Source organism: Balaenoptera musculus, chromosome 8 (genome assembly GCF_009873245.2).
Source record: "Balaenoptera musculus isolate JJ_BM4_2016_0621 chromosome 8, mBalMus1.pri.v3, whole genome shotgun sequence".
In the NCBI taxonomy this organism is placed as follows: domain Eukaryota; kingdom Metazoa; phylum Chordata; class Mammalia; order Artiodactyla; family Balaenopteridae; genus Balaenoptera; species Balaenoptera musculus.
In genome coordinates, this window is record NC_045792.1 from 90,273,022 (window position 1) to 90,287,268 (window position 14,247).

Sequence of the window (14,247 nt, forward strand, 5' to 3'; positions counted from 1 at the left end):
TATATCCCCATATCCCCTCCCTCTTGAGCCTCCCTCCCACCCTCCCTATCCCACCCCTCTAGGTGGTCACAAAGCATTGAGCTGATCTCCCTGTGTTATGCAGCAGCTTCCCATTAGCCATCCATTTTACATTTGGTAGTGGAGATACCACACTATTAAAATCAAAGTTAACACACGAGTCGCGTTATAAAAATACGAGGGATTTTTAAAAGGGTTCACTAATCAGTCATCTCAACAAATCAGCAACAAAGTCATCATCATCATTGCTGTCAATGGCTGTGAATATTTTATTGATGGGTAAAAAATCAATTTCTAAACCAATTCCCTGCACACATCAGAGCTGCTTCTCAACATCGACTCTTACAGGTAACCCTCCAAGTAATATAGTGGTGGAAAACGCTATTTTCCTTATGGAAATAATATCCTAATGGACATCCTAAGGAACATGATTTCTGAATTGGAACTAAACACTAAGATCAGAGTGTAATTAGAGAACAAGAGCCAGGATGGGAGGGGGACTAACAGAAACAACCAACAGATTACGTTAGAAGCTACAATGGTGATATCATGTGCTAATGGCTTTCTCTGTCAATCAATTTTTCACTAGTAGTGAAAGTGAAATGGAACCATCCCAAACTTTCATGTCACAGGAATAGCAGCTAGAGGAATTGGAGCAGTTTAGTCTATAAGACTATAAGAAAACACCCAGAAGGGGCATTTCCTCACTTCAAATACACAGCACACCAACACATGGAAGACATTTTAGACTTTCAAAAAATATGTCTAGAAAGGACAAAATTAAGACCAATGGTTGGAATCCCAAGAATACTGCCTAAAGTTCATTCCAACGTATAATTTCTAAAGTTGGAGATGATCTACAGATGCATTATATCCAATTTTCCTGCGTTTTATAGAGAACTGGGAAATACTGATATATCTTCCTCAACAGGTTGAGAAGAAGAACCTCAAGCAGAAAAGTATGATTTCCTGATGGTCTTGTGATTTCCTCAGCCATAACAGAGTACCTGGCACACTGTAAACCCACACCAACTATCCCAGGCATAAGCAGAATTTTCCCCATCACTGGGAAACTTCTTTCCCACTTTCCCTGGCTAACTCCTAGGTCTTGGTTTGGATAGTACCTCCTTCTAAAATATTCACTGATTTCAAAATCTGGATTAGAACCTCCAATAGCATCCTCTACTTCCTGTGTCCTACACTAGAGTGACTCAGGTTTCCTAATTTTCTTTCTCCCTTACCAAACTATAAATTCCAGGAGGATAATTATCATGTCTATCTTTTTTATTGAATAAATTTGGTATGTAACATTGTGTAAGTGCTACAGGGTAAGTTGCAACACTATCCAGTGACAAGACTTCCAATTATCTTTGAATATTTCACCAAATTCTCTAAATAGTTGTTTTTGTACACATTCATGGTCCCATAATAATTTTTAAATTGTATTTAAAGTGTGTGTGTATGTATGCACACACACACACACACAGCTACATAGAGCAGTTATAGGATCCATTATAGTTTAGAGGACCATGGCTTCCTAATTTTCTTTCTCCCTTACCAAACTATAAATTCCAGGAGGATAAGTGTCATGTCTATCTTTGTTTTTATTGAATAAATTTGGTAGTAACATTGTGTAAGTTTAAGGTGCCCAACGTGTTACTTTGATACATTTATATATTGTGATGTAATGTGATTGCCATTGTAGTGGTATTTATCATACTGCATAATGATATTGTACAATATCACTGTCTATATTCACTGTACTATGCATTAGATCTATATGGCTTATTTACTACTGATTACAAGTTTGGAACTGTAAACACCATCAATCTTATTCCTCTTCCACATCTCCTGGTAAGCACCATTTTACTCTCTGTTTTTTAAAGGTTTAACTTTTTTAGATTCCACATATAAGTGATATCATACAGTACTTGTCTTTCTCTGACTTATCTCGCATAGCATAATGTGCTCAAGGTCCACCCATGTTGTTCCAAGTGGGAGGATTAATTTTTAAAATTTTATATCTCCATTGCTTAGTATAGAGTGCCTGCACATAGCAAGTGCTCAATAAATATTTGTTAAATGAAAGACTAATTGTTAGCTATTTGCAAGGCATGAATCAATAAGCTCTCAGAAATCTGAGTCTGTGTTTTCTCTTTCAAACTCATGCTCTGGCACAGAAAGCAATCTACATGGTGAGAAGGATTAGATTTAATTATTTTTTTAAAAATTGTTTTCCCTAATACATTTCTTATACCTTGGCATCAGTATGCAGTCACTCTCTCTCTCACTCAAACACACACACAGAATAAGCTCTTATCTTACCACAGACATCTGCGTTTTCTTGAAGAGCACAGTACAAACAGGGTGTTCACCCGAAATGTTATATGGAGCAGCCTGTCATCCTGTGTCTGCTTGGCATTCACTAATAGTTATGCAGGATGTGGTCCACAGAACCATGTGGCTTCTTTTGGCTATCACTTACACTTTGAGTACCTTTGGTAATTGGCTGGGTTGACAGAAGCCACCAACATCTCATATTAGATGTTCCAATGGGTGCATCATGTGTTGATCGCTTTCTCTGTCAATTCATTCTTGTTGCCCAGTAATGAAATCGATGTGAAACTATTACAAATCGGTAGTTCATCAAATCTAAAGCAAGATGGACAGACTATTTCTTCTGAGTGGGGAATATTCCACATGGATGTTCTTTACCCCCTGTAGACCCAGACACATGCACATTTTCTGGCAGGAAGGGGAAACATAATGAAATGAAAAGGTGTAAAATATTTTCCAGTATATGAACACTGTGTGTATAAATTCATAATCTGATAATTCATAAGGAACTACAGCCAAAGCTGTTGTGTGTTTCTTGTTGTATCTGATACCTGCATCACTCTGCCTATAATATATATGAAATATTACATTTGTTCTGAAATAAGTAGCTATACTTCTTGTGGCTTTCAGACAAAGAGGAGATGGACTGAAGAAAACATGGAAAAATGGGTAGGGAGGTTGAAAGTGAAGGAAAGTCAGTTAACTAAACAGTGGATGCTAGAGTTTCAGACAACCATCTGAGAAGAGAACACTGAATAGAAATAGGGTTCAGTGGTCTCCTCCCATATCCAGTACTGAGAGAGTCTTAATTTTCAGGATCCCAATGGCAAACTGGATTTCACTATGTGTTTACACTCTGCTCTTTTTTGTCTCTACTTGCCAATGTAATAAAATTTGGTATCACATAATGCCCTGATTGTTTGAAAAATACTTATTCTAGATGTTTCAATAACAAGTTCATATTTTTGAAGGGTATTTGGCATTTTTTATTTTCAGAACGATTTGTCTGACCCTTCTAACTACCCTGTAAAGTTGGCCAGGCAGATATATTTTATTCCCATTTTAGCAGAGAAAACTGAGACTTATGACTACAGAGTTTACTGATGACAAAATGGAACTAGAATCCATATCTCCTGACCCAGTTCAATATTCTAGCTGTTAATTTTCCAGAAGATATAACATCTAGAAATATGATAAGAATTCACTTAGACAATTGTCAAATTAGGAACATAAAATCTTCACTTTATCAAAATAGATAACAAAATTTGTTCATTTTTATCTCTCTTCCCCCAAACAATAATCAATCCAAGACCATCCCAAATGGGTCAGAGAGCCGATGTACATACAAGGGGCAAAGGAAAGAACTAACACTTTTGGAAAATCTCTTATGGACTGAGTTCAATACCAGGCATGTTAAAGGCAGTAAGTAACTTGTCTTAATGGCTGGTAGAAGGTAGATCTGTAATAATAAGGCCAATCCCATCACACATTACCTCCAGTCTACTTACAATGGCCTTAGCAGAAAGCATTTTTGCAACTTGTTGCCTATTATACATAATTAATCTATTATTCAGTTGGAAACAATCTGACCCTAGTCAGGCTGAGTTTTGTGATGAAGTTGAACTTAGGTGTGAGTTACAATGTGGATGATCTTCTCACCATATGACTTGACCCAATATGCTTACATTTTCTGGGTGTTATTTTCATCCTATAAAATGAGTGATTTGAATAAAATTATTTACGTTGTTTATTCTAGCTCTAAAATCACATCATATAGTTTTAGATAGTTCCTTGACATGTGATATACAGTATAAGCTAAGTGGTTATGGCGGCATGTGTTTCCACAACAGCTGATATCATAATTAGGCAGGAATTAAAATGCCAACTTTAGACAAACCAAGTTTGTAACCAAACAGGACCCTATGAGGCCTTCCCAGAGGAGACTCCCACCTATGTCCTCTGCCTGCCTTTTGTCTGTAGAAGAACTTTAGTCAAAGAATAAATTTAATCAGAGAAGTGAGAAAATGTAGAAAGAAGGAAAACAGTCAAACAATACAAAATAATAATAATTTAACCATTAAACAAAGTCAAGGACCTTTAGTTCTTCCTCAAGGACTATAGATAATATTCTGAGCCATGTCCTTTGAGATGTTTTGCAGACACTGAAACCCCACCAGGTGGAAGAAGTTAACTGTATGCTGCCCACAAGCTCATAGACCCCAAACCAGTTGGAACCAGAAGGTTGATGATGCTGACTCCTGATTACCTCACCACTGACCAATCAGAAGAAGGTCCACAAGCTGACCACGCCCTGCTCCTTGAACATTGTAAGACTCTTCACTATCCTCTCCAGGGCGGGACACACAGTTTTGAGGGCATTCGCCCACTGTAGCCCCTTTTGCCTGGCAAAGCAATAAAGCTAGTCCTTCCTACTTCACCCAAAACTATTTCTGCATTTCTATTCGGCACCGGTGAACAGAGGCCGAGTTTTAGCAACAAGTTGGCTAGTCACAGATTTACAGTTAATGTTACTAAACAAGTCACAAATATAACCTAGGAAACAATATAGGTTCCACAAGCTGTGATGAATATTAAAGAACACATTTCAAAATCATCATTTATCTATATTTTTAAATAAAAGTTATACAGAATAAGATCATTTATTTGCTGACTAATGCTGATACACTGGTTTCTATAAACAGAAAAACATTAGCATAAGGTCAATGTGGCAAATGACAATTGGACAGTCAGTGTCAAATTGTGGAATCACAGGTCAATAGAACAGAAAAACCCAATAGAACAAAGACTTTAGTTACTCCAATTTTTTTTTTCCTCTATGTGAAAGAAACCAGATCTGACAGTCAAAGTTTCAAGATGGCCTTTTGCTTATACTATCAGAAACAAAATACTAATCAGTGTCATAAATCTTAGACATTGGGGTAAATCAAGCTCAGTCTCTAGGGATGCAGAAAATGAAGTCCAAAGAGGTGAAGTGATGTTCAAAATTATACAGATTTGGTTCGATTTGGTTCCCAGAAAGAACCTCCACTCTCCCTATTTCCAAAATTCAAGGCCAGTGAAATTTTTTCCACTACACCCTGTGCATTGTTTTCTATATCAGGTTTACAGATTCTTGCAACAATAGCCCTCAAGGTTTTCATGGCTCCTTTCCACAGTGACTGGGTGTAACCGTGTGCCTTGCATTGTTCAATGAGACCAAAGCATACAGGATACGAGCAGAGACTTTAAAAGTGCTCGTGCATAGGGTCACTTCCATTCTTTGTGCTCTTAGAATCTGCTGGCACCACGTGAATAAGCCCAGTAAGTCTAATCTGCTGACTGATGGAAAACTTGAATCCGAGATGTCCTTGTCATACCACTTCACCTCCAGAATCCTAGTTGACCCACAGGTGGCCTAAGATGCATGAGTCCAGCTGAGATTAGCAGAATATGGCTTAATTGAGCCCTGCCCAATTGACCCACACAATCAAAGCTAAATAAAGAGTTGTTATTTTAAGCTACTAGATTTTGTGGTGATCTCTGAAATAGTGCAACCCCACGGATATAATCAGGGAATGGCACCTTCCCACCAGTTACCAAGCCAGACGTTTTGACTTCTCGCTCTCCCTCACGATTACCCTCCACATAAAATGATGCATCCAGCTCTGCAATTCTGCCTCATAAATGACTCAATCTGACTCATAAATGAATGCTGCTTTCCTCGTAATTCCTCTGCCTCTGTCCCAGCCCAAGATGCCATTATCCCTTGCCTGAATTTGTTTCATCACACAGTCTGTCAGCTAGTAGTCCTGTCTCCATTCCTGTTAGCCTCCAATTCATCTTCCACTCTACGGTCAAGTTCTACAATTCATATCTGACAATAATATCCCCTTGTTCAAAATTTTCAATGGCCTTCCGTTATTCTTAAAATACAATCCAGACTTCAAATCATGGTGAGGAAAATATTCTCCTGTTCTTTTTAGTACAGAATTTTTCTTTCAAAGTTTAAGTGAGCAGGTATTCTGCCCTCTGAACTGGACGTACCATTTCCCAAGGTGCTCATGTTACCAATTTCTCAACAATGGAATATAGACAATTGTCAGTTTCTTAAAAGGAAATTGTGTATTGTCTATTTCCTCACTTCCTCCTGCAGGGTGGAAACTAGATGTGGTGCAAGGGAGCTAACAGACTGTATGACCATGTAGACAGCACCCTAGGGAATGAAGGAGCCCCAAGAAAGAAGGAACTTAAGTCTCTAGATGATCAGGTTGAGTAGAGCTGGCTACCCACAACAGATCACTCACCTTTCTTCGTATGGATGCATGAGAGAAAAATAAGCTTCCATTTTGTTTGAGATACTGTATATGAGGTCTCTTTTTAGAGTTTCTTAGCTTATAGCCTAGTGAATATACATTATTTCCAAGGATTGCCACATATGGCTTCTGTCACTGTGTGGGTCCCACTTTTTTCCAATCTCCTCTTCACCCTCTGAAGCTATAATCATCAGCTATTTACTTTCTAGAACACCCACCAAACATTTTACCTGAGTCTTTCCTCTTAGTCAATGCTTTTCCACCTCTATCCTTCCTCTTTGTCTGACTAAATGCTACCCAATCTTAGGCCTATAGTCAATATTTTTCCTATAAACCTTCCCTATTGTCTCCCAAGTCTGGACAATTTTTTCCTTTCATGTGTGACTATCATATTCTGACTCATTCTATTAAGGCACAGAGCACATTATTTTGCATCAGTTCGCTTGTCGCTGACTAAATGCTAAATTTTGTAAATGCAAAACAATGTCTCTTTCTTTCACCATCATGTGTCCAAATGATAGTGTGATGCTTGGTATGTATTGGGCATTATACATATTAATTGAATAAATTAATGAAAAAGTATGAAAAAAAGACTGAAAAGAAATGTATTTGAAAATAAATAGTAGTTATTTCTAGGTAGTAGAGATATAAGGGATTTTTTAAATTTTTGTTTATTTCAGTATTTTCCAAAGTCTCTCAAAGGTGCATATGTTACTTTCATAATCACAAACCACAATATAACAAAATATTTTTTCTAAAGTATATATTAGAAACAAAAGCTGACTTCTAATTTTGATTTACACACAACCATGAATATAAACATTAACTGGATAAAATATACTTCTGCCTACTAGTTAGGACAAATATTGTATGCCCAGGCTAGCAGCAAGGAAATCTGAAATACTGTAATTGACCAGTTTTGAAGTTCTATCCCCGGAGAGATGAAGAAAATCAATAGGGGCTGCGTCTCCCTTTCTCTAAGACGAATTTGTGTGTAATAGGAGATACACTGCGGATGATGGATGTGGGCTACATATATTCCCTTGGAGCTTGTTTGCAAAGGCTTATTTGTCCTGTCTTCCACCTAAGTGTTCATAAACGCTTTAAGGATTAGAGTTGTTTTGCAACTGAAATTTTGCTCTCTGGAGAGACTGTGAGAGAATCTTATGGTCTAGTCTCAGGACATTTGCATAGGATTGCATTTTATAATTGAAAATGTAAAAACTACCCCATTTATTCTAGCCTTTAGAACAAATTAGTAAATGTCCAGCTCATGTGAATTTGAGAAAGCAGAGCATCTATTGGAAGTATTTGCTCCTCACACGTGGGACCAAACATCAGACATGTTGATTTCTTTGTCAGCAGCTGGAAGATACTCTATTGTTTTCCTTTTTGCCCTTGAAATAGTTAGGATGATTTGATTGATTTTGGTTGGTGTACATTCACTTTTGGATTTCCCCTTGCTAAGCTCATTCTTCAGGAAGGTAATGTTTCATTGCATTGAATCAAAGGAAATCTCCCCCCAAATCATCAGTTTAATGAGGACTGGTCATTCATTCTGATGAGTTTTCCTCATTTTCTCTCGGAATGAGGACAAATGTCACAGATACATTATACACAGAGAAAGGCTGGGCTAAGGTGAAGGCAGAAATTAATTTAATCTCCTGCTCTAGCTTCAACCACCTACATCATTCAAACCAACAACAGCAACACAAAATTAATAGCTCGACATACTTTTGTATTCAACCTTGAAATATGGTCAGGCAATTTCAACCAATTCAACATGCAAATTCAATCAGTATAAAGAATCCATTAGCGATTGAGACCAATTTATTAACCCAAGAAATATAAACTGTTTGTAACTGTATCACACATTCTATACTTATAACTCAGCTGAAGAGCATGAAGGAATTGGCAAAGAGGATCAAAACATTGGGAGGGTATTTATTAAAAGTACACTTAAAATATTAATTATCAACTTATTTTCAGTCATTGGTTATACGTTCAAATAAATTGCAGATAATTCACTAATGTTACTTTGATAGATAAAAGGAAGAATTATACCAGTCTACTTTCCATAGTCTTATTTCCTTGTGTTAAAACCTTACCATATTCTACTACCAAAATGGAAAGAAATGCAATCCATCAGATTTGAGATTCCTACTAAATCTTCGATGAATTGATGATTTTCAATATAATAAATTATTTCTATGATAGGAGTCAGAACCTGAACTCTGAGATCTTTTGCTGAATTTTTCCCACAACATTTCAACTAAAATTGAGTTAATGTATAATAACAACAAAACAAAACAAAACAAAACGTGTTTGGGGTTTGTAAGGGAGTTATTACACATTGAATTAAATCATACACTTAGTATTTAATTTTCATCTACAAAATCCTTTTCTAGAAACTTCCCTCTGTTTAAACATTTCTAATATAGGAACTTTACTACTTTTAGAAACAGTTTATTCTATTCTTGGCCTATTTTATCTTTGTATCAAGTTGTAAAGTTATTTACTTGTCATGTCACTTGAAACTCAACAATTTGGTGGGGGAGGGGGGACTCTATAATTAAGCTGTAAACATTACAATTTTTAAATAAGGATATAGACTAAGTCATTTTAGTAAGGGCCAAAGTTAGTAAGTGCAGAGTAAGGTCTAGAACAGGGGTTGGCAAACTATGGCCCATGAGCAGCCTGTTTCTATAGGCCAATGAATAGCTTTTGCATTTTAAAATTGTTTGAAAGAAAGAAAAAGTAATATTTCATAGTACATGAAAATGTATGGCATTTACAATTTAATATCCATAAATAGAGCTTTATTGGGACACAGCCACATTCATTTGGTGACATACTGCCTATCGCTGCTAGCGCACCATATAGAGTTGAGTAATTGTGACAGACACAAGTGTAAAATAGTTTTAACATCTAGCTCTTTACAGAAAAAGAAAATTTGATCCAGTCTAGAAAAACGTTGTCCAATAGAAACATAGCGTAAAACATAAATGTATTTTAAATTTTTTAGTAGCCACATTAAAAACTATAAACAGAAATGGGTAAAATTAAATTTAATAATATATTTTATTTAAGTCAAAATACCCCAAACATGATATCGACTTTTAATCAATATAAAAATTATAAGTGCAATATTTTGCATTTTTTTCACATAAAACTTTAAAATTTAGTGTGTATTTCACATGCACAGTGCCTATCTATTCAGACTATCCATTTTAAGAACTCATGAACACCTATAGCTGGCAGCTACCGTATTGAGCACTGTAGGTACAGATGATAGGTCTTCTCATGTTCAGTAGCATCTCTGGCTACTAAATAATATGTTTACATTTTATTGAGTTCATGTTTCCTGCCCTATTCTCCTGATTCTCTCCTTTCCTGCTGGAGGCCTGGGTCAAGGGTGGTTTGCTGGGGTTGGGGGAGTCTCGGTTAACAGGATGTAGAAATGAGGCACTTATTGGTGCGCTTGTAGTTCATGGCTCTGGTGGCAAAATCCTGAAAGTACACTTGTTTATTTCTACCCAAGTTAAAATTCTACATTCTGAACGGAATGTAATAATCTGGATGTTGCCTCTCGATTACAGAACAGGAAGAAATGCCATTTCTTTTGCTCTAGCGATGATTTTGCTGTTACTGTAGTCTGTCCAATTAGTTTTCTTGGCAGCTACATCTCACCATTGATTCTTATTATACCCACAGGAAAATATCACCTCTATATCTTTTTTTAAAGTGTTGCAATTAAAGCCACATAAGCCCGACTTACCCTTAAGTAGGGCTTCTTTCCGTTCTCACTTGTAGGTTGTGATTCAGAACTATGCTCACATGGAACACTGGTGGTTGACAAGCAGGACTGTGTCCTCCAGCTACAAAAACAAACAAACAAACAATGTCAGTATTCCCATTCTGAATGGGAAGAAAAGAGAAATTGATTGATCATATTGACTTCAGTTCATCTTATTTTATTAATAGTATACATTTTTCTGAATTTTATTTTTGTTAAACATCTTGATCATTAAAAGATAATAAAATGAGTGGCAAAATCTGTTACTGGAAGAACTCAAAAAATCACGCATGATTACTTAGTTCAAGCACTTTATTTTTTGCATACTTCTGTTCACAGAGCTGTGATTTGATAGTGTTTTTAATTTGCACAGTAATGTTTTAATGTAGTAAAATTATTCCCAGATTTTAAGATGGAATTAAACACATCAAAAGTGTACATCATTAAAAAATTCCATTTGGTTGTTTCAGATGATAACAGTATAGTTCCATGTGTTTCAGCATCTGAGCATGGCGAAGACCCGCTGTTTTAGAATATATTTCACTCTTCTTTGCCAGTGTTACCTTATTCTCTCTTTCCTTACTGTCTTTACATCAAACCCAGAGTGCTGAATGGATAGTGTGAAGTATGAATTCTGACTATGAAAGTGTACAAATCAGTTCCTATTTCTCTCCCTTTCAAACAATAAATTAAAGCAAATGTTAACAGTTACAGGTCTAAGAAAGAATAGTTTAAGAGTTATAAATATGGTTCTAAAACAACACTTATATGTTACTTCTCAACAAATATTAGGTACGCTCATCTTTTTCCAGTGAGGCATAGACTGTGAGGAAATTCAGTGAATATAAGAACTGACAGTAATAATATAACAATGGTAGCTAAAATTTTTATGGGGTCTTACTAGATGATAATGCTGTGCAAAGATTTCACATATGATATCTCACTGAATACTCACAACATCTCTATGAGATTACTCTGAATATTGTTCCCATTTTACAGGTGAGGAAACAGATTTATCGAAGTTGAATAACTTTTTCAAGGTTAAAAATATATGAGGAGAGAGAGGAGAAGATGGCGGAAGAGTGAGACGCGGAGATCACCTTCCTCCCCACAAATACATCAGAAACACATCTACATGTGGAACAACTCCTACAGAACATCTACTGAATGGTGGCAGAAGACCTCAGACTTCCCAAAAGGCAAGAAACTCCCCACGTACCTGGGTAGGGCAAAAGAAAAAAGAAACAACAGAGACAAAAGAATAGGGACGGGACCTGCACCAGTGGGAGGGAGCCGTGAAGGAGGAAAGGTTTCCACACACTAGGAAGCCTCTTCGCAGGCTCAGGCGGAGATGGCAGGGGCCGGAGGGGGGAAGCTTCGGAGCCACGGAGGAGAGCGCAGCCACAGGGGTGTGGAGGGCAAAGCGGAGAGATTCCCGCACGGAGGCTCGGCGCCGACCAGCACTCACCAGCCCGAGAGGCTTGTCTGCTCACCCGCCGGGGCGGGCGGGGCTGGGAGCTGAGGCTCGGGCTTCGGAGGTCGGATCGCAGGGAGAGGACTGGGGTTGGCAGCGTGAACACGGCCTGAAGGGGTTAGTGCGCCACAGCTAGCTGGGAGGGAGTCCGGGAAAAAGTCTGGGGCTGCCGAAGAGGCAAGAGACTTTTTCTTACCTCTTTGTTTCCTGGTGCACGAGGAGAGGGGATTCAGAGCGCCGCCTAAACGAACTTCAGAGACGGGCGCGAGCCGCGGCTACGAGCGCGGACCCCAGAGACGGGCGTGAGATGCTGGGGCTGCTGCTGCCGCCACCAAGAAGCCTGTGTGCGAGCACAGGTCACTCTCCACACCTCCCCTCCCGAGAGCCTGTGCAGCCCGTCACCGCGAGCGTCCCGTGAACCAGGGACACCTTACCCGGGAGAACGCACGGCGCGCCTCAGGCTGCTGCAACGTCACGCCGGCCTCTGACGCCGCAGGCTCGCCCCGCCTCCTCCGTACCCTCCCTCCCCCCGGCCTGAGTGAGCCAGAGCCCCCGAAGCAGCTGCTCCTTTAACCCCGTCCTGTCTGAGCGAAGAACAGATGCCCTCAGGTGACCTACATGCAGAGGCGGGTCCAAACCCAAAGCTGAATCCCGGGAGCTGTGCGAACAAAGAAGAGAAAGGGAAATTTCTCCCAGCAGCCTCAGGAGCAGCGGATTAAATCTCCACAATCAACTTGATGTACCTGCATCTGTGGAATACCTGAATAGACAACGAATCATCCCAAATTGAGGAGGTGGATCTTGGGAGCAAGATATATTATTTTTTCCCCTTTTCCTCTTTTTGTGAGTGTGTATGTGTATGCTTCTGTGTGAGATTTTGTCTGTATAGCTTTGCTTTCACCATTTGTCCTAGGGTTCTGTCAGTCCGTTTTTTTTTTTTTTTTTACTTAAAAAATTTTTTTTCTTAATAATTATTTTTTATTTTAATTATTTTATTTTATTTTATCTTATTTTATCCTCTTTCTTTCTTTCTATTTTTTCTCCCTTTTATTCTGAGCCCTGTGGATGAAAGGCTCTTGGTGCTCCAGCCAGGCGTCGGGGCTGTGCCTCTGAGGTGGGAGAGCCAAGTTCAGGACACTGGTCCACAAGAGACCTCCCAGCTTGACAGAATACCAAACGGCAAAAATCTCCCAGAGATCTCCATCTCAACACCAAGACCAAGCTTCACTCAACGACCAGCAAGCTACAGTGCTGGACACCCTATGCCAAACAACTAGCAAGACAGGAACACAGCCCCATCCATTAGCAGAGAGGCTGCCTAAAATCATAATAAGGCCACAGACACCCCAAAATACAACACCAGATGTGGACCTGCCCACCAGAAAGACAAGATTCAGCCTCATCCACCAGAACACAGGCACTAATCCCCTCCACCAGGAAGCCTACACAACCCACTGAACCAACCTTAGCCACTGGGGACAGACACAAAAAACAACGGGAGCTACGAACCTGCAGCCTGTGAAAAGGAGACCCCAAACACAGTAAGATAAGCAAAATGAGAACACAGAAAAACACACAGCAGATAAAGGAGCAACGTAAAAACACACCAGACCTAACAAATGAAGAGGAAATAGGTAGTCTACCTGAAAAAGAATTCAGAATAATGATAGTAAAGATGATCCAAAATCTTGGAAATAGAATAGACAAAATGCAAGAAACATTTAACAAGGATGTAGAAGAGCTAAAGAGGAAACAAACAATGATGAACAACACGATAAATGAAATTAAAAATTCTCTAGAAGGGATCAATAGCAGAATAACTGAGGCAGAAGAATGGATAAGTGACCTGGAAGATAAAATGGTGGAAACAACTACTGCAGAGCAGAATAAAGAAAAAAGAATGAAAAGAACTGAGGACAGTCTCAGACACCTCTGGGACAACATTAAACGCACCAACATTTGAATTATAGGGGTCCCAGAAGAAGAAGAGAAAAAGAAAGGGACTGAGAAAATATTTGAACAGATTATAGTTGAAAACTTCCTTAATATAGGAAAGGAAATAGTTAATCAAGTCCTGGAAGCACAGAGAGTCCCATACAGGATAAATCCAAGGAGAAACATGCCAAGACACATATTAATCAAACTATCAAAAATTAAATATAAAGAAAACATATTAAAAGCAGCAAGGGAAAAACAACAAATAACACACAAGGGAATCCCCATAAGGTTAACAGCTGATCTTTTAGCAGAAACTCTCCAAGCCAGAAGGGAGTGGCAGGACATATTTAAAGTGATGAAGGAGAAAAACC

General features: G+C 38.6%; 1 long non-coding RNA gene across 1 annotated transcript in view; it reads right to left on the reverse strand.

Moving 5' to 3' along the window:
- Positions 1-14,247, reverse strand: part of LOC118898783 — a 295,817-nt gene that overhangs the window by 65,691 nt on the left and 215,879 nt on the right. The window contains exon 2 of the long non-coding RNA XR_005020816.1: positions 10,447-10,546. This is a non-coding gene — a long non-coding RNA (uncharacterized LOC118898783). The remainder of the gene's footprint in view (positions 1-10,446; positions 10,547-14,247) is intronic.